Consider the following 21,219-nt stretch of genomic DNA (forward strand, 5'->3'; position numbering starts at 1 on the left):
TGTGCCCATTGTACAGGTGAGAAGATTGAGGCTCGGGGAGGTCAAAGGTCCTGCCATTAAGCGGTAAAGTCAGAATTTACAGCTGGATCTGATTCAGGGTCCTGTTCTGTCTGCGAATTGACCTCTACTTCCTCAGGGGGTGTGTGGGTGGGGGCAGGAGGGACGGGAAGGGGTGCAAGCAGGCAGGTGTGGGGAGGGGGCTCCCTGTGAAGATCTGAGTAGGGATTCTCTGAGTGGAGCAGCTACAGTGCCCTGGCCTGACACCGACAGCCTGGCCTGATCCTTCTGTGGACAGGAGCCTGGTGGAGGCTCTTTCTTTGCATCGCTGGTTGCCATGGAGATGGATGTGCGTGTGTTTGTGTGTGTGTGTGTGTATACGTGTGTGCACGCATTGAGATGCACCTCAAGTTGGCGCCCCAGGCTTGCCCCAGAGGTACCAGCAGTGGGTGGGCAGACCAAGCCCATACGCTTGAGAGAAGGGGAGGAAAAGGCTGGCGTTCTTATTTTTATTATGAAAAACTTGGAGCAGGTACAAGAGTAGAGGATACGGTACAATGAACCTCAGCTCCCCATCACCCACCTTCAAACAGTCCCCAACTCTTGGCTAATCCTGTTCCGCCTCTACCCCCTCATCCCACATACTTGGAAGCACATTCCAGACATCAACCATTTCTTCTGCAAATATTTTAGAATATGACTCAAAAAAAAAAAGGATTTTTTTTTAAAACCACCATCACCCCTCCTAGAGCTAACAGTAGTGCTTTAATATCGGCAAACATCAAGTGTTCCAATTCCTCTGGTTTTCTCAAAAATGTTTTCTTTACAGTTGGTCGAAATCAGGACCCATATAAGGTTCAACACATAGCGATTGGTCGATATGTCTCTCATGTCTCTCTTAATCTGTATGGACTGTCTTCCTCCTTTTTTCTTCGCCTGCCATTTATTGGTCGGAAAAACTGGGTCGGTTGTTCTGTGGCACGTCCTACAGACTTGAGTTTTGCTTACTGCATCCCCATATTGCTGTTATATGTGATCCTCCCCCAGCTATACTTCTTAGAAGTCAGTAGTTAGATCCAGAAGCTCCCTTAGATTCCTGTTTGGGTTTTTGTGTGTGTGTGTGTGTGTGTGTGTGTGTGTGTTGTATGACTTTATAGTGGCTGTTTAGTATTTCCGTTTAAAGGCACATAATGTCTGGCTGTCCCTCTTCGTGACATTAGCAGCCATTGATGATGACTGTTCAGATCATCCGCTGGAGGTTGCAAAACGGTGGCATACTAATCTGTCCTCTGGCTTTGTTTGCGAGCTGGACTACTTCCATAAAGGGAGACCTGCCCTTACCAACTCTTTGGTTACTGCAAGGAATAGTTCGTATCAGAAAGGATAAAGGCTTGGTTCTGTCCCTTTACTTGTCACTTGTCAAAATAATGAGTCGGTTCCTCAGCATCCTCCAAAGATGACAAATGAGTTTATGTTTTTCAATTTTTCTTTCTTTTTTAAAAAATTGATTCATTTGAGAGAGAGAGAGCATGAGCAGGGGGGTAGAGGCAGAGGGAGAGAGAGAAGCATGCTCCCTGCCGAGCAGGGCGCCTGATGTGGGGCTCGATCGCAGGACCCCGGGATCATGACCTGAGCTGAAGGCGGATGCTTAACCAACTGAACCACCCAGGCATCTGTTTTTGTTTTTGTTTTTTAAGTTTCTTGGTAACCTCTCAGATCTGGATGTATGTGACACCTTTTAATCCTTTGCAGTTATTCTTATTGATACTCAAATTGTCTCATCTTTGGCCTTTCACACTGTCCCTTGCATCCTTTCCTTTCTGGCATGACCCCAGAAGTCTTGGCAGCTCCACGTGACCTGGTGACCAGGAGTTCCATGCTCACCTTGCATAATTCCCCCCTCACACCTGGAATCAGCCGTATCTCCACAGAGCCCTGGTTTCTGGTTAAAAGTGGTGCTTAGAGACCATAACGTGGGGGCCGGCAGTGCTTACCTAGCTACAGAACTGGTCGTTATTTCTCACCTTTTCAGGGGATGTGGCCGGAAACACAGTTTTATTTCATTGGGCAAAATATAGCATGAGTTCACCTTGATACTTTCCAATCCTGCCTGCACACTTGAGTCACATGGGGACTTATAAAAGAACGCCTGGGTGGCTCAGTGGTTGAGTGCGTGCTGTTGGCTCAGGGTGTGATCTCAGGGTCCTGGGATCGAGTCCCACATCAGGCTCCCCACAGGAGGGACATTTATTCATGTCTCTCATGGATGAATAAATTTAAAAAACCTTTAAAAAACAAAAACACCTCCAAATCACAATTAAATCAGAATCCCTGCAGCCAGGACCTTGACATCAGTATTGGTTTTGTTTTTTTTGTTTTGTTTTGTTTTTGTTTTGTTTTGTTTTGTTTTGTTTTTTAAGCAGTTGGGATTATTTTGATGTGCAGCCCAGGGTTTGGAATCACTGCTCTAGTCCCTGCTTCTGGGCCAAATGAAGAGAAGAAAGAAGCCAGGGGTGATAATAGAATGGTGCTGTCTTCGAAGAAGCTTGGGTTTGAATTTGGGCACTCCCAGTTTCTGCCTCTGAAATCACTGGAAGAGCACCAATCTCTCGACCTTTCTGCACTAATCGAAATGGTCTACGTCAGTGGTGTCCAATGAGGTAGCCACAGCCCCACTGAACAGCCCCACTGGGTTGCTGGTGCAACCCAGGCAGTGAATTTTCAGATTTCTTTTTTTTTTTTTTTTAATTTTCAGATTTCTTAACTCTTAACTAATTTACACAAAAGTAGCCACACATGACTAGCAGCTACAGTCTTGGACAACGCCACTCTGGAAAATGGCTTCACATCTATGAGCTTCACATCCGTAAAACAGGTACTAATAAGACTCTCTTCATTGGGTTATTGTCAGGATTAGAGATAATGTATATCAAGCGCATGGCACACACAAGACAGTCAATAAAATGCTCCTTCCTTTTCTTATTAACATCAGCCTGTCACTCTTGCGGGGGAAAAAAAGAAGAAGAAAGAAAAGAAACCCAAATACTTGCCCAGAAATTGAGTGCTCAGAAGCACCCCACCACAGAGATTAAAAATGCGAAGCCGTTCCAGAGAAACTCTTGGAAAATATTCCTTAATTGTAAGAAGTTCAAATGCAGCAGGAGGTTATCAGTTGCAAGGGCTGTATTTTGTTACAGATCTAGCCGCAGCTCAATAAATTAAGCAATCACTCAAAATAACATGTTGCTTTAATCCCCTCTTGGAACAATTTCAAGTCGTTTGGTTTTATATTAGCACAGCCCTTGAAAGGAGACTCACGTTGGTCTCATTTCGTTTTCCTCAATCCATCAGGCCCTCTCTGGGTGGATCTCGGCGGGGCTAGCAGGAGGGAGGATTCCGAGCCAAGAACTCCTTTTATCAAACCCGGAGCGTTTTCCATCCTCTGGCCTTTATGTGTTCCACGGCTCATTCGCGAAAATTACTGGCAGGTTTATCTGCAACTAGCACAGAAAGAGACACCTCTCAGCAGCCGGTTCTGGACGTGAAAAGCAAACTTGCAACGGCTTTTCCATTCTCCTCTTCTCCCTAGTGGTTTATAATCTCACAGTAGAATTTCATTTCCCCTAGAAACTTGGCACCGGAGGTGTCAGCCGGGGAACATATTTGTTTGTGTAAATTAAAAGAAGAATATGTTTTGACCATATTTAAGTTCTAACCGCACCAAAGAAATAAATACTGACTTGCACAACGCTTCTCGCTGCATGGTTCTGGCTCACCTCCCCAGACTCTGCCTTTGTTTATAAAACCCAAAGCCGATGAGAACTCTGAATGGCTTATCGCCTCAGGAAGGTACAGGGACAATCTCAGGGGCCATGTCCACACCCACCCGGGCCCACCTGGCAGGTCCGCTTACCTCGTCTGGGACTTGCTTCCCCTGACACATTGTGTCCTTGCTGGGGCAGGCGAGGGCATGGAAACAGGCTCCCCCACCCAGGCCCTCTGGACGGGCACTGGGCAGTCGCTGCAGAAATTTAAAAATGCACATATCGGGATCCCTGGGTGGCTCAGCGGTTTAGCACCTGCCTTTGGCCCAGGGTGTGATCCTGGAGTCCCGGGATCGAGTCCCACGTCAGGCTCCCTCCCGGCATGGAGCCTGCTTCTCCCTCTGCCTCTGTCTCTGCCCCTCTCTCTCTCATGAATAAATAAAATCTAAAAAAAAAAAAAAACTCATTAAAAAATAAAAATAAAAATGCACATATCGTCTAGACTGACACGGTCCACTTCTAGGAACCGTCTATGAGTATACGTACTTGGACACCTGCCAGAGTGAGTATATGTTGTAATGGCAAAACGCTGGCATTCACCGAAATGCTGGCCGGGAGGGGACAGGTTAAGTATGGTGCAATGCTAGAAGTCCTTAGAAAGAATGAGGTGGGTCCGAAGACTGTCACATCTTCAGGATATACTGGAACGCCCCCGGCTTTCTTAACTATCATGAGCAAAAAAGGTGAATGCCCTTGAACACGCTTCCAAAATATATGCAGATTATGCACCCTGCCTACAGCGGGTACTGTTTAGAAAGTGAATTTTTTTTTTTAGTGAAAATAAAGAAAAATCGCAAAGGGGTGCTCCTTTATTTCCCGCGTTATTCTCTTCTGTGCTATTTTTCTTACTATGAGCATGGTATGATTGGGGGGTAATTAAACAACATAAAATCGGGGTTTTAAAATGATTTCCAGGGGATCCCTGGGTGGCTCAGTGGTTTGGCGCCTGCCTTTGGCCCAGGGCGCAATCCTGGAGTCCCGGGATCAAGTCCCGGGATCGGGCTCCCTGCATGGAGCTTGCTTCTTCCTCTGCCTGTGTCTCTGCCTCTCTCTGTGTGTGTGTGTCTCAATAAATAAATAAAATCTTTTAAAAAATAAAAACTAATGATTTCCATACTTGGGAACAATATAAAACAGTCATACTCTTTTCCTTACATATCTGTCAGGCCAATGGAATGATGGTGGGGATCTTTGCTTTTCTGGTTCCTTTTTCTCTTTCTTTCTGTTTTCCCTATTTAGGGAATGGGGGGGGGGTGGGCAGAGGGAGAGGGAGAAGCTCAAATAGACTCCATGCTCAGTGTGGAGCCCAACACAGGGCTTGATCCCATGACCTGAGCCGAAATCTAGAGTCGTTTGCTTAACCAACCGAGCCACCCAGGCACCCCAGCTTTTCTGGTTTCTTTAGGCAAATAACCTGGAGTGGTCACAGAGAAACACCAGAGATGCCCACTTCCTGGTCTCCGGAACCTGTGAATATGACCTTATATGGCAGAAGACTTCAAGCGTCTTGAGATGAGTTTGTCCTGGATTATCCAGATGAGCACTGCATGCATCCTCGTAGGAGAGAAGCAGAGCCAGACCTAGAGTAAGACGCACGGAGAGACTGGAGCACAGTGGGCACAAGTCAGGGACACAGGAGCCACCAGAAGCTGGGAGAGGCAAGGTACAGATCTTCCCCTGAAGCCCCTTGGGGAGTGTGGCTCCACCAGGTTATGGACTTCTACCCTCCAGGACTACGAAATTTCTGTCGTTTCTGTCATTTTAAGGCCTCTTGGTTTGTGTCAGTTTGTTATGGGAGCCCTAAGGAGCTAACACATTACCTGACTTTTGCAACGATCATAAAATGCATGAAGCACACAGGTACAGTAAGAGACCCGTTCGGGTGTCCTGTGTGTTTTGGACATGTGTGCTCAGGTATTTCTTAAGCATCTAGCTGGTGTCAGGCGGAGGTCCAGGGCCTGAGGAGCTAGCAGAGGACCAAAGAGAAATGCCTGACCACCTGGAGCTGACAGGCCGGTGGGAGAGGAGAGAGTAAGTAAGATCACAGGAACGGAGGGGAGGACCGACCCATGGGGGTGGGAGGGGCCAAAGAGAACTGAAGACATGGAAGGGAGACATGGGAGTCAATTAGGGACTGGGAGAACCGGGAAGGGACACCTGGGTAGAGCCCCGAAGGAGTTGGGGGCAGGGGCTGCGTGTCCACCTGCAGGGAGAGCACGGGGCAGAGGAAACCAGGGATCCCTTGGTGAGACCAGAATAAGGAGGAATGAGCTACCCTTTTCCTCCTATTTCCTTCCCCACTTCCTTTCCTCTCACGCTTGTTGCCTGCCTACTGCACACCCCAGCTGGGGGTGCAAAGATGTCCAGGGTCCCCATGCTCAAGATCCTCCTCATGGGGGCGGGGATGGTCATACAGAGGCCGCCACAAATACAGCGTGGTCGCCATCCGAGCTTTGCCAGGATAAATTGGGTGCAGGGTCCATGGTGGAGAGCAGGGTGAGGAGGAGAGGGGGGGCATCTGCTAGGGGCGAGGTTGGGGAGACTGAGGCAAGAGAGGAAAGGGCATGACTTCCGAGTTCAACAGCAAGTGTGTGGCTGTGATTCAGCGGGAAATGAATGGGGGCTGGGGTGGGTGGCACACAGAGACATGTGTCTGGGGATTCTCTTATTCTTTTTAAAGATTTTATTGATTTATTCATGAGAGACATAGAGAGAGGCAGAGACACAGGCAGAGGGAGGAGCAGGCTCCCTGAGGTCCCTCCCAGAACCCTGGGGTCATGACCTGAGCTACAGGCAGACGCTCAACCACTGAGCCACCCAGGCGTCCCATCTTCTGTCCTCAGGTGCAGGAGGCACACCTGGGGGACAATGGGTTCTGAGGATGACCTGCCCCTTTTAGATTCACCCAGTCCATGAAGAGGACACGGTCCCCATGCCTGGGCCGCACAGACACCAGAGTTGATGTGACAGGTAGTATGGGGACTCATCCCTCTGGTAGCTGCGATAAGGATGGGAAAGGCTGAGCTGCTCCTGGATCCAGCACCTGTAGGGCTATGGGGTCGGGCCTTGGCGCCAGCCCCATCCTTCCTCCCTACCCCCATCCCATTTCTCATCTCTCATCTCTCTTTCTCTGCCTGTTGGCCTCAGTCTCTGGGGCCACAGCTATCTCTGGGGCCTAGACAGGGCGGACAAAGCTACCTTCTCACCTGCTGCAGGTGGGACGAGCCTCCATCGGCCCTGCTTGGGTCACCTGACTACACCCAGAACTGTGACGTCAGCCTGGCCCAGAAGGGGGCCACCACTGTGATTGTCCAGGCCCAGTCATTGCAGCAGAGGAGTGGGTGTCATGAGTGGCCACCTGGCCAAATTCCCACTGCCGGCAGGTGTGTTAGCAGATGCAGGGAGCAGGTGCTTGCAGGAAAAACACACACGCACACACAAACCCAAAACAAAACAAAAAACCCAGAACCATCTAACGCCTCCAGAGACATCTGCTGGCTGTGCTTCCACGTTTCCTTGGCTGAGAATTGCCTCAGTCTTGAGTCCAACGCTTTAAGATCCACTCTGCTGGCTCCCAATGCCAAAGCTGCCTGCAGGACTTACTCAGACCTGTTGTAGATTCTTTTTTTTTCTTTTTTCTTTTCTTTTCTTTTTTTTCTTTTCTTTTCTTTTTTTTTTTGGCTACCGTCATTATATTATTTTAATCAAATTTAAAAAATTTTTTTCTTTGATTTTTGATTACCCCTCCTAAGGGTAGGAAGGCACCTGTGTTGAGCGCCGTGTGGTTCGTGCCCCATGCACAGACCCCTTCCTGGGGGTGCAGGACCCAGCAGTGAATGGGCATGTGCTTCCACAGAGAGCAGGAGGCCGTGCGAGGCCCTTACCTGTTCTCTCCTCAAGGAGGCCCACCCCCCATGTTGTATACCCCTGCAGGACAAGGGGCTGTTAGTGGAAGTCCATCATCCAAACACACGCTAGAGGCTTGGAATCTCTCAGTGTCTTGAGTGAGGAGTCTGAGCTCTTGAGATGAGATTCGATGCGCACAGGAAATAGGGTTCGTCTGGTTGGTGGCGGCTGTCCTTGAGAAGGATAGTGGAGTCCTGTCATTGTTGAGAGGGAGCGGGTGCCCGGAGTGGTTGCCAGCATCTACCACGGCCGCCCGGCTTCAGAGGGCATCCCTGGGTGCTGCTGTGCCCCTGGACTGCTTGCTGACCAGTGGGCTCTGCTCTGAAGACAGCAGCCCTGTCATCTGCTGTGACATCAGAGGGCACTCAGAGTCCAGTACGAAATGGTGTGGCTAAATAAAACAACCGCAGGCTCTTAGGGAGGAAGGCTTAAGGCAAATGGCTAATTTTTTTTAAGTACTTATAACCCACATGTCAGCTGGGGTCATCTTATTTTTGGAGATTCAGATGGAATGGGCTTGAACTCTATCCCAACATGCCACTGTCTCCCACATGGGAGACCCAACTTTTCTTGGAAACTTTCCAGGGATTGGGGGTGAGGGGTGCTTATGTCTCTCCTGGACACCAGGGCTCTAAATTCCTGTGTCTAATGAATTAGTTCTGCTTGGGCACCCTTTTGCTGGCCTCACGGGCATGTGACACGTACAGTTGCACAGGGCCTATGTCTGGTTTAGTGCTCTGTTGCCATCTTGAACTTCTTAATAATTTTTGAACAAAAGTCTCCACATTTTCATTGTGCAAGTGATGTAGCCAGTCCTGCTCTATTCAGGAGCTGTTCCCTTTCCACCCCACACTGGTCCACTGGGACCCTGCCCTAGTTCCTCCATGCACCCCAAATTCTGCAACACAAGGCTATGGGTGGAGGAGACTCTGAAAGTTTAGGGGCAAAAGAAAAATGGTGGCCTCTTGGGCAAGTTAACATAAAGTCAGTGTTCAAATTGGCCTCGCACTATGCAAAGAGTGAAGAGGAAGTGGGGGGTGGGGGGTGGGAGGCAGATGAATCAGGAGGGGCAAAGGCTGATAATTGTTGAACCTGGATGATGGGTCCAAGTGCTCATTATGGTATTTTCCCTACGTTCAGTATGGCGGGAAAGTCCATAATACAAAGCTGAAAAGGCAATCCAAGACCTGCTTCTGGGAGCTCCTTGAAATGTTAAACATGGAGCTTCTGTATGACCCAGAAATCCCACTTCTAGGGTGTACGCCAAAGAGAAATGAAAATGTATGCCCACACAGATGTTGACAGCTGCATTTTTCCTAATAGCTAGAAAGTATAAGTAATGCAGATGCCCATCACCTCACAAATGGATAAATAAAATGTGGATATTCTCTGGCCACAAAAGGGAATCCAGTCCTGCAGTGTGCTACGGCGTGGACAGACCTTGAGAACATAATGCTCAGTGAAAGAAGCCAGTCACAAAGGATCTCCCACTGTATGATTTATATGAAATATCTAGAACGGCAAATCTAGAGAGAAGGAAGTAGATTAGTGATTGCTTAGGAGGAAGGGGGAGTGGAGGGAGGAGGATTGGGACAGTGTGGTTTCTTTTTGAGGTGATAAAAACGTTCTACAATTGACTATGATGATGGATGCCCAACTCTATGAATATACTCAAAGCCATTGAACTGTCTACTTTAAGTGGGTGAATTGTAGGGTAAGTGAATCATATCTCAACAAAGCCATTAAAAAAAAAAAATCACATCAGGACACCTGGGTGGCTCAGTGGTTGAGTGTCTGCCTTAGGCCCAGGGCGTGATCCCAAGGTCCTGGGATCGAGTCCCACTTCGGGCTCCCCACAGGGCGCCTGCTTCTCCCTCTGCCTGTGTCTCTGCCTCTCTGTGTGTCTCACCATGAATAAATAAAATCTAAAAAAAGAAAAAAGTCATGTCCTCCACTTCTCCCACCAGGAATCCTTAGTCTTCAGCTTCTTGCCCTTTGTGAAATCCCTTGTCTCTCCCGCATCCTCTCCCTGCACATGCACACACACACACACACACACACACATACACACTTGTCACCACCCCCCCCTTCAGTTGCCTTCTTGTGCCTTAAGATGTTTTTCATTCTATTTCCATTCCCACAGACTCCAGAGAACTGTCTTCTCCGAGAAGTACCCTCCACAGCCAAGGTGCCCCACTGAGGTATCTTTCCAAACTATAACTGTTTCCTCTTTAAAAGTTACTCCGTCACAGCTATTAAAATTACACTTTTCAAATTCCCATGGTGTCCTATGAGGGCGGTCACTACTAGTTCCTACTAGTTGTAAATTCCAAGAGCTTCATAATTCCCAGAAGAAAAGAGAGGCCCAACTCGATCCCTCCAGAGCCAAGGGTCTCTCTGACCTAAAGCTTAACTCTTAGTTACTTCACAGGCGGGGAGAAAGGACGGGAAAGAATGTTGGTAGGGCCAAACCAGAGGGCAGGTTTTGGGGTCTGGAACAGGGGTGGGCTAATTATAGCCTGTGGACCAAATTCAGCCCATATCTTGTTTTTGTAAATCAAGTATTATTGGAACACACGGCCACATCCACTCGTTTCTGTGTTGTCTGTGTGTGTTTTTTTGTTACGATGGCCGAGTGGAGTAGCTGCCACACAGACCATACAGCCTGCAAAGCCGAGAATATTTAGTATTTGACCCTTTTGGGGAAAGTCTGCTGGTCCTTGAGATGGAAGGTACAGGCTTGAACCCCAGCTCTTTACATTCTGGGTGTGTGATCTTGGACAGGTCTTTAAGTGTTTCCTCATCAGCAAGCTGAAGACCGTAACAGTGCCTCCCTCGTATTCTGCTCGGGCAACTAAAATGCCATCATACATGTTAAGTGCCTAGTACATATAAAGCACTCAGTATACGCTGATGGTTGTGTTATTTAGAGACGGAACCCGACAACTCCTCCTCTACCAGGTCATCTGAAGCAGTGGAGACAGTGCCTGTGAAAACAGTTGGTGACAACATACAAATGTTTATTATTGCTCCAAATATCTTCAAGGCTTTTGAGATGATTCTCTGATTCTTGGTAATATTTATAATGTGGAGTGTTGAGAGTATAAAAGACCTCTAATTTCAGAGGAAAAGGGGCCTCTGATCCACAAATCCAAGCCCTCTCATTCAACAGCTCAGGAAATTGCCCCCTGACCCCCAGCTGGGACTTGAACCCGCCCAGAACTAAGACCTGAATATTTTTTTTAACTGAACTCTGCATCTTCCCCAATAACAGGTGCTTGGGAATCTGGGCTCACGTGTCTCTAAATATCTGTGTTTTCTCCAAGCTCCCCACCAGAGCCTGTTACACAGTATTCTGCTATAGAGCATTGGCAGGTGCGGTTGGATCTGGGGAAGGTATGAGATGCACATCCCCAGACATTTCAGGGGCCCCCCAGAAGCCTGTTGGGGTGGCCAGGGCTGACACTGCATCCCTGACAACCTGCTTTCCTGTCATTTAAATCTATTTCGATCAGGATACCCAGCAGCCTCCCACTCACTGGCTTCGCTTCACAGATGTTAAGTGAGCAGCTAATACCCGCTAGGCCCTGGGGATACAGCGGTGAACGAATGACAGCATCTGCCCTTGGCTCTTGCCTCCTTGGCTTCTAAAGGGGCAACACACAAACCAACAAGCATCTGGGCAATTCAGCCCCATAATCAACCTTCTCTTTGTCCCCAGGATTTCCGATCCACTCCCAACCCCCGAATACTGCACCGATGAATTGGAAAATTATTCTGGACCTGGCTGTAGGATCTGTGTGGATGGTGGGAGTTCAGAGTGACTGCTTTGGAGTCCATCAGATCCGGGCAGGGCGGGCTCCCTAGTTTGCAAAGTGAAAACCTGGGGCCCCTCATGCCAAAATTATTAAATGTATCAGGGTGATGACAGCAGCGCATTAGGGCGAGAGCAGGGCCCTGACCTGGGGTCAGAGCTCCTTTCCAGCTGGACCACCTCCCTGCGACTTAATTTTCTCATCCAAACAAGGACCTGTTAAGGCCCACCTCACAGTTGGCTGCGGCTGTAGAGTGAGATGAGGCACCTCAAGTGCCTGTGGTAGCATCTGTCATTCTTAGGTAATGGTGATGACCTAGGCAGCTCATGGTCAGCGCAGTGTGCACCTTCCCCTGTAACACGGGGATTCTTTGCTTGCTCTTTCATCTGTCTCCCAACTCAAGTGGGAGCCCTGTGAGGACAGGGGCCGTCTTGGTCCCGGCTGTGTCCCTGGCACCGGGCATGGTGCTTAGCGCACAGTAGGCCCTCAGCGCTCAGCGAAGGCAGGCGGGGAGCAGGTGTCCAGCCAGAGCACTCGGATCCAGGAGCAACAGCTGCAGTTCTCAGAACCTCAAGACCGTGTGGCTTAAGCACTTGTTTGGGGGAGATCTCGTAGCTCCAGCAGTCATCTCACTCCTGGCTTTTCTCACCTGGGGCTCTCCCCACCGTGTGGGAAAGAGGCAGGGAAGGGGTGCCTGAAGGCCCAGCCCCCATCCTGGCAGCCGCGGGGCAAGGGTGTGGGTTGTGCTCTGGCAGCTGGGCCGGCAGCTGTCCGCCAGGCTCTCAGGCTCTCGATGCCTGCCCCAGCTGGCCAGCTGGGTCCTGATGCCACCCCCCACCCCATGACACAGCAGAAAGTGAAACCAGAGTCCGCCCCTGCTGGCCGGACCCGGCGCTTGCTGTTTCCCTGTAAAGCCACGGTCCCAGGGGGCAGGCGGGGAGCTGGTGCCCCGGGCCTGGCACGGGGTGGCCTGTCGGAGGAGCGTCCCTCCAGGCCGAGGGCACTGCTGTGGCCCCTGCCTGTCCCTGGTGCTGTGTCTGAACCGTGGTAGCTGCCCGATGGAGCTCTGGGAATCCCTTGATCTGGGACAGAGGGTTTATTATTCTCCCCATCTCACTGAGCAACTGAGGCCCAGAAAGGTGCCCTGGCGAGGAAGAAGAGCGCTGGGTCGTCACCACCCTCAGATGGGGACAAATGAGAACTATGGGTGGGCGTCAGGGTGGAGATCTCATCGGTGTGGGTGAGCAGGGAAGGGGTGGGGGCATCCCTGAAAAAGGGAAGACATGTGACACCCTAGCTGTCATGGGTGGGGCCCACCACACATTCGAACTGGCCACCCAACTATGTGGGTGCCGAAAATCGCTGAGACGTACATGAGTTCTTAATTAAGTGGGCTTTGCCGTCTCTATTTCTGCCCCATCCTCAGGCCACCTCTGCTATTCTTTGCTTCATGTTTTTCTTCCAAGCGACTCGCCCTTTTTCACTTCTATAAATCAGTACAAAAAAGGGGTCTTTCTATCCCTGCCGTCAATTGAAAATCCCATTGCTGGCTGCAAACAGAAATGAACCCTACAAAGAAATACCCATGAGAATAACGTACACCTGTAGCCAGGTACCACTTAAAATCGCCGAGTAGATCTGTGCATCAGGCCAGGGCGGTGGCTATTCTGAGCTGTGGGTTTCGCGCGAGAGGAACCAGCAGCCCAGAGAGGTTGAGCCACTTGCCTGGGGTGACATAGCAGCAGTCCCAGAGCGCAAGCGGGCTGATCCCAGAAACCCGTGCTCGCTGCGGTCTCCCCTGCTTGTCTGAGTCGCCTCAGCCTATAAGGCGTGTTAGGAACTCACGCCTTCTGCGGCGAATGCTTGAACCTCCCCATTCTCAAAGCACCTTCGGCGCTCCTACAGCCCTTGAGCTCATCACAGCCGTGGGTGGCAACCATGAACCCTCGAGGCCAGAGCCTGGGGTGTGGCCCTCCCCTTGGCAGATAGGTAAACTGAGGCAGGGAGTGGGAAAGTGCCCTGGCTCAGGGAGCAGAGGGAGAAAGCCAGAACTGGCCAGGGCCGTCTGCCAAGGTGAAGATCCCGGGGTCCCGCTGGAGGGACCAGGCTGAAGGTGAGAGTCGCCTCACTAGCCTGGTCCAATGAGTAACACCTGCTCCTTTCCCACTCCCCCCTCCTCCGTGACTCCCTTCGCTCCCCCCAGAGCAAAAGGGGGACAGAAAGCACGATTAGCGACCAGTGTCTGTGGAGGGTGCCTTTCTCTTTTTCGTGGTCCTAACCAGTCCTGAGCACTGAGTGCAGGAGGGAGTGTGTGTTGGGAGGATCTGGGGAAACTCTTTCTCTTCTTTGAGTTGCTGGAGGAACTCAGAGCTGCCATCGTCCCAGCTGGCCCAGGGACCCCGAGGAATACTGCAAGAGCAATAAGGATTTTTAGGGGCATTATGATAGTGGAATGGAAACACATCTGCCCCCAAAAGTCCCTCATTTTCCCTGCGGTAACGAACCAGCTGGGCAGGAAGTGGTGGCTCTCGGAGTACCAAGAGCCAAAACTAAAAAGGAAAAAATGTACAAAGTTAGAGCGAACTTTAAACAAGCCAGAGCTTTCATGGTATGCGGCGGCTCCGCCCAGGCTCCCCAAAAAGCTGCTGATGACTGGCTGATAATTGGCTAAATGTGTCGCTGTGCAGTGGCTTCAAGACCGACGTGCCTCCTCTGTGCCCAGAAAACCAAGATCGGGAATCCCGGGGCAGGTTATAAGGGTCATTCTCAGACACCAGGCCACTTCCAGGACTTGCCTGTGTGATGTTTCTCCAAGACCCCGACCAACTATTCCAGAACCCTCCTTTTCCATTGAAGGGAATCACAAATCCCTCAATACCTCCTCATGTGGAATGGGGGAGAAAGGTGGTCAACGTGGAAACCCAGATGAAAATATCTGGAAAGAGAGCAGTTTCCGCGGCCGAACAACCAACCAGAGGGCGAAGACTGGGGCAGGGGAGCCTAGTGGTGTCGCTGGTGGAGCAGAAGGCATGAGAATCCCTGCTAAGATCCAGGATGCCGTCTCTCAGGTCTGGCCACTAGTGATTGAGGACTAAGAAGTCCAGGGCAGTGGGTCCCCTTGGGGCCAGTGGCCCGCAAGGTCTCTGTCTCTGCACGGGTAGGCCCCCGTGCCAGCCAGCACCCCTGGGTCCCGAAGGGGTTAACCTCTCCACGGTTGCTGACACCCGAGGAGGAGGCTGCTCACTCAGCAAGCTGGCATATCACACTGGGCCATCGAGAGAAGAGAGGGGCTGAAAACAGCCTCTGTGAGCTGTGAATGGAGGCCGCCTGCCTTATCGCCATCAGAACGAAAAACGGGACGCAAAGCCTTCTCGACACGGAACCAGCTACCTGGGCGCTCGCTGGCTCCTTGGCACCTGTCGCGTGGCCCTGGAGCTCTGGCAAGGGGCTCGGGGCATCTGTGCCGGTGAGCACCCGGCTGTCTGGGCCAGGCCTGCAGGGGAGCGAGTGATCCTACACTCGCCATGTGACAGCTGGCAACCCGGCCCGGATCTCTTCTTTCAAGCGGCACCTAAAATATTCTCTGGGTGAAGCTGAGGCTAAATATGGCAAGGCCTACGAATGCCTGGTCTGGACCTTTTAATGCCATTCTAAGATACAATCAGGAACCCAGGAGGCCTTTAGGTGGCCTGGAGTCCAGCGGCTGGGGCCAAATGGGAGTCCCGTGGGGCTGGCTGACTCAGGGCTGGGTGCAGCTTGCCTGAGCAGCCGCCTTCCTCCACGCCCGGGGATGCCCCCCAGTTCCCTTTTGGCTACCCTGCCCTTCCCGGCTCTGTGTCCCCCCATCTGCCCAGCAGGCCCTGTGACAGTCCTGCAGCGCCTTCTCCCCACTTCAGGGCTGCAGCCTGCCCCGCTGGCCTGGAGAGGGCCAGCAAGGGCAGCTTGCACGGTAGCTGAGATGCATGCAGCCCCGCCACTGGCCCCGCGCCACGCCCCCTGGGCCCACCCCGAACGCAAGGAGGACCGCGCGGGGAGGACTTCTGGCTGGCCTGCAGAAGCACGGCTCTGCCCCTGAACCTTCTGGACTCAACATCTGCTCTGCTCCCGCACAGGCGGATTTGCCCCCAGCCCCTAGGATGGCCTCCTCTGGTTGCCCTCTGAGCATCTGGGAGGCTGTGCTTAGCAAAGTGGGGTTCTCCCCCCCACCAGAGACCACGTGGTAGGTGGGGCAGTAAGCCCTGCAGAGTCTCTGGGGAGGCTGCCCTCAGGAGCCAAACACCCCACTTATAGTCAACAGACGCTGCCAGCGGGGTCCCAGGAGCAGAGATCGCCCCCCCTCCCCGGCCCTGCACACACGCCCCCGCTGCCACAGCCCCGTGTGCACCTGTCCGGGGCTCCTTTGGGCCGCGGTGATGACTCTAAGGCCACATTCAGGCCTGGGCTGGCAGTGGTCCAGGCAGAGATGCCAACAGGCCCGGGCACGGATCTCACGTATGATTCCAACAAGAGAGCCTGGTTTTCTGCACGCCTCCGAGCAAACTCTCACACCGCGCTGCACGGCTAACTCAAGGCTCAAGGCGGCCACTGCCTGCCTTCCCTGCGGAGGCCAAACAAGTCCTGGACAAAAGGCTCCATTTGCCGGTGCATTTTTAACATGGCTTTCTGGTGACACCGACCTCAGTTTTCGCTTCCCACGTGTGTCTCCCTTTCACGGAGCACCGTGGCCATTCGGGGACACGGAGAAACGAGTTTGCCTTGCGGCTCCTTAAACGCAGATGCTCCCCATAAGGAAGATGCTGTGCAATCGGAAACTCGACGGCTCTGCACATACCCATGTGCCCCCTACAACCCCGGATGCCGAGCGGGCATCGGATTATCAGCTGCCCTGAGGGAGACCAGAGGAGGGCCGGGCGCTCAGGGTGGCAGGGGGACCCCAAAGCTCACTCCTTCCAAACTCCCTACCACATCCACCCTTTTGCTTTGAAAAGCCTGTGTGGCTCCCAGGCCCGAAAAATCTACGGTGCTTTTACCTCCTGCCCGTGTGGTGCTCTGGTTTCACTCGTTCTATGCACACGCGGCACAAAGCACTGCACGTTTTTCCGAGTTTGGGATGCTGGGCAAGAGAGAAGATTCCAGAACAGTGTTTTATTTTGTTGGCGTGTGTACGTATTTTCTGGCGAGTGACTCTAAGGACCGAGTTTCCCTTACCCGTAATCAGGCTAATTTTTCTCTTCCCCGCCCCAAATAGCCGTATTTACTCCACGATCCCGATTAAAAGAGAGTGAGCTGATCTGCTACTAGAAAGCCGTAGCTTTACCTGGCAAGAACCATCTTTCTGTTCTTAATAGAAGGTGGTGTGTGTGTGTGTGTGTGTGTGTGTGTGTGAGGGCGGTGCTGGGGAGCAAGAAATGGAGTATTCCCTTGTAGGGACCCTCCCACCTTTCCATTGCTTTGAGTCATAAACATACATGTTTTATCATTAAGGAAGAATTCCTCTCATTGCACTACCCCCTCTAAATATCTCACCCCCGGGGCTAGATCATATTCCCCCACCTCCACCCCATCAAAACATTTGTGTCCTAGTGAGATTCGCCATGGCTTGTATATTGTTAAGAACTCTATTCAAAGTTTCTTTCTTTCTTTTTTTTTTTTCATCTAAATCCACACTTCTTGGGGGGGGGGGGGGATAGGAACCGCTTAATGAAATTTCACACAGACAGGCCCAAGGAGAAAAGCCAAAATGCATTCAGCATATTCAGCAGTTCTTGCTTAATTTGTGTGCGTGCGTGTGTGTGTGTGTGTGTGTGTGTGTGTGTGTCTTATTGCTGCGGGGAGGGCAGGGAGAGGGTGGTGGTAGGAATATGCAAAGGCGCTGGGATTCTCTGCCGAATTCCTGCCGACTTCTCGCTGCAAAGTCCTGATTTACAAGCTCTTCCCCAAACTACACCGCCTGGTGCCAGACCCCGAGGGGGGGGCCAAAGTTCGCTAAATGTATTCAGAGTTTCAGGCGCCGTTTCAGGGGGCCCGCGTGTAAGCAAGGGCTGTGCATTGCAAATGCTCGCTGGAAAGCAGACTTGCTTCACACTCGGCAACGAAACACGCTCTGATTTTCCCCACTTCAGGATCCAGTCGTGTTAACATACGGCTACACCGCCTGGCTGGCAGCTCAGTGTCTCGGCGCCACATTCCGCGCTCCGGCCTCGTTAATTCACCTAAAACATCCTATTTGGAGAAGTATCATTAAAGGCTAATTTGGCGAGATATCCTTATTTAGCAAAGCAAATAGGACCTGACAGCTCTCTGGTGTTGCCAAGGGGGGGGGGGGGGGTGGTGACGATTCAGCAGAGCACAAACACAATTTGTGTCACAACGTGACAATTTCCCATCGATGAGCCACGCTGGGATGGTGGACTCTTGAAAATTGTGCTGTTTCATCGTGTCCCGTAACAAAGGGAACTGGGGAAGTGAAGAACTGTTTTTGCCAAGGCCCCCGAGTGCAAATGTCATCTGTGTGTACGTGTGTCGTGTCTGCCTTACACAGAATCGTCCATCAAGCACTCTGTGTTCCAAAGTTCTTCGGGTCCAGCTCACTTTTCTATTCTGTGCTGTGGACACCTGACTGAAATCCAGGTTTGCAAATAAATAAATTCAAGGTATGTGGGTGTCTGCATAGGGCACAACTGGAGGGCAGGTGTGTGTGGGGGTGTGTGTGTGTGGGAGGGTGTAAATTAATACAACCTACGTAATAAGGTTAATGTTCTGGGAAGGGCATTTGTGCCCCTGCCACCCTTGTCTTGAGAGAGCTCCTGTGAACACAATATCCTGAGTTTCTGATAAAATGGCTCAGACCGAGGTACCAAAGCAATACTGTGGCTCCCAGTGGAAGCAGGCGGACGGAGGGGGGGGGGGGGAGTGTGTGTGTGCCCCTTTGACAAATGTGAGGACAAATCTAACATAATTACCATTCACAGCTTCAACGGTGTCGCATTTGGAGGGTGTCAAACGGGTATGCCACTCATTGCCTTCAAATCCTGTCCCCTACAACATCTCATTAAACCACTGGGGAAAAAACTGTACAATTCCCTCATCTCTTTGTGGCCTCCCAAGCCAAGAGGCCCTTAAAAATTTAGCAGGTTCAACAAATGGAGCGCACACCCTCGCGGGCACACACGAGAATATCCACGCCCCCCCCAACAGCCTTTCACTTTTACCAAAAGTAGCAAACCTCCCCCCCCCTTTCTCCAATCAGCTTTTAGATGTGCAACTTGGAGGTGTTAGCTCTTGGCTCTCTCTCCACGGGCTGCTGGGCCTGAATCCCTCGATGTTTAGAATGACCCCAAAAGCGGGACTTTGTGGGCCAGTTGGATCAAACATAAACTCATCTCGCCCTCAAAACCCCGATTCTGGGACCACAGCCTCCAAAACCTTTTCGAAAGAAGTGTGCTCCCCTGCACAGCTCACAGCACTGGGGCAGTCTGCCTCTGAGGCAGGATTTTGGAGAATCTTGGATAATTAAAGGAATCCTGGGTTTTCCTGCAGGGATGACAGTTGATCTCACCCGAAAGCCAGGACGGTGGTGGGAGGAATGGGGGTGGGTATCTGTCCACCCCGGAGGGGGTATCTTTTCCCTCTCCAGCCTCCAGCCCCACAGTTGGGCCTGAAAGCTTCCCAGGAAGACGCTGGGCCCCCAAAAAGTCCCTTAGCAAAGCGCAAAAGGAGCGCCTTTGGTGCCGCATTAAGTCCCCACCCCACCCCCCACATCCAGCTAAAGTTTCGTTATTTATGCCTTTAATTGTCCCTCATTAAAGTCAAATTTGCTGCTCGCCCCGGATTGGGGGAAATCATCTCCACTTTAATAGCTCAATTAGTGTCTGGGTTCCGAAAAGGCCCCCACCACCGCCCCCACCACCGCCACCTTCCTCCCCATCTTAAACCCCCCTTCTCTTTTTCACAACTTCTCCTAAAAATAAATTATAAATATGGATGTGTCCTCAGAGGATCTGAGCGGCACATTCCAACGCTCCCCACGGTGGGGACTGGAAGCCGGAGAAAGCAGAAAGGCCACTCCCCCCCCCCCATCCCCAAATCAAAATGTCCTTTTTTTTTTTTTGTTTTTCCCTCCCCCCCCCAACTTTTGCCGGAGCCACACGGCGGGGTGTCCGGGCCCGGGCCCCGGCTCTGCACCCCGGGACCTGGTTCGTCCCCCGCGCCCCCCGCCCCCCCCACCCCGCTGCTGCCCGCCGGGAGCTGAGCCAGCGCGCCGCGGCCGCCCGTCCTCCGAGGGGGCGGGGGCCGCCAACTTTACTTCGGGGAGGTGGCAACTCTCCGGGGAGCGTCCTCGGCTCGGCCCGGGGCGCACGTGGAGCGGCGGGTGGCGCGCGGCCGGGGGTCACGCCGAGCCCGGTCCCCGCACGCGCTCCCCGGGGCGGGGTGGGGGCGGGGCGGGGCGGCGGTGGGGGCGGCGGTGGGGGTGGGGGTGGGGGTGGGGCGGGGTGGCGGCCTCCCGCGCGCGTGCACGCCCAGCCCCGGGCCCGGCGGGAGGGGGCCGTGCGCCCGGATCCCACCTCCTCGTCACACGCCCCTCTCGGGAGCCGGGGAGGGGGCCGGGGAGGTCGCCCAGCCCCGCCGCCTCGGGGGAGCGCAGCCCAGACAGGCGTCTCGCGCGGGGTCCCCGGAGGGCCCGGCGCTGCCCCCGCCGCCGCCTCCCCGCCCGGGTCCCCGCCCGCCCCATCCCCACCCCGCCCCGCCCCCGCCCCCGCCCCCACCCCAGGGCGGCCGCCCGCACCCGCTGGGCCCGGGGGCCTGGGCACCCACCTGCCGCGGCCCGTGCCCCGGCGCGGGGGAGGCTGCCGTGCAGCCAAGAGGGGGAGACTCACCGCCGCTGCCTCCTCCGGGGGCGCAGGGGGCCCCCCGGGGCTGCGCCTTCCCGGGCTCCCGGGAGGCGTGCGCGGGGCGGGGGGCGCCCGCGGGCCCTGCAGCCTCCGCCTCGGTCGGAGCCCAGCCTCAGGTCCTTCACGGGGGGGCTCGCAGGCAAAAGGATCCCGAGATCCCACCCTCCCCAGACAGGATCCAAGTGATGGGCGGGGGGCGCGCAGGGAACCCTCTTCTGCCGAGAGCTCGGAGCCGACGGGGCTGCACCCGGCCTCCACGGTCCGCTGCCGCCACAAAGCCGCGCCCCCGCCCCCCCGGCCCCCCCTCCCCCGCTCCCCCCCCCCCCGCCCTATGGCCGGCCCGGGGCGGGGGCTGGGCCGGCCCGGGGTTGGCGGCGCTGGGGAGGCGGCGGCGGCCCAGGCGGGGCGGCTCCTCCCCGGCCCGGAGAGAGGGCGCGCGCCCGCCTGCCCGGGGGGGGGGGCCGGGGGGGCCGGGGGGGCGGGGGCCGGGGGGGCCTTCCTAGAAACCCTCGCCAAATATAGTCAGCGGATAGGGGCATTCCTAGAAATGCGGCGGCGACGTCAGCCTCGACCTGTGGGGGCAGAGCCTGGGGTTCTCCAAACTGGGGGGGGGGGCGGGAGAGATTCCCCGGCTCCAACACCCGGTGGGCCGGAGGAGGGAGCCGGAGCCTGGGCCGGGCCTCCCCCGGGGGCGGGCAGGAGCGCTCCACATGCGCTCCAGGGATCCCTCGGCTGGGGCTGGGGCGCAGGGTGCCTCAATGGGGACACAGCTACTTAAGATTCAGA

The 21,219-nt window shown here is 53.5% G+C and overlaps 1 long non-coding RNA gene across 1 annotated transcript; it reads right to left on the minus strand.

Moving 5' to 3' along the window:
• Positions 1-492: 492 nt before the first annotated feature.
• On the minus strand, positions 493-18,856 carry LOC112923243 (uncharacterized). The gene is made up of 2 exons (XR_003235645.2): positions 3,911-18,856; positions 493-3,497 (listed from the first exon to the last, which is right to left on the minus strand). It is a non-coding gene; the product is annotated as an uncharacterized lncRNA (long non-coding RNA).
• Between the last annotated feature and the right edge of the window lie 2,363 nt (positions 18,857-21,219).

This window comes from Vulpes vulpes, chromosome 3 (assembly GCF_048418805.1).
Source record: "Vulpes vulpes isolate BD-2025 chromosome 3, VulVul3, whole genome shotgun sequence".
Classification (NCBI taxonomy): Eukaryota; Metazoa; Chordata; class Mammalia; order Carnivora; family Canidae; genus Vulpes; species Vulpes vulpes.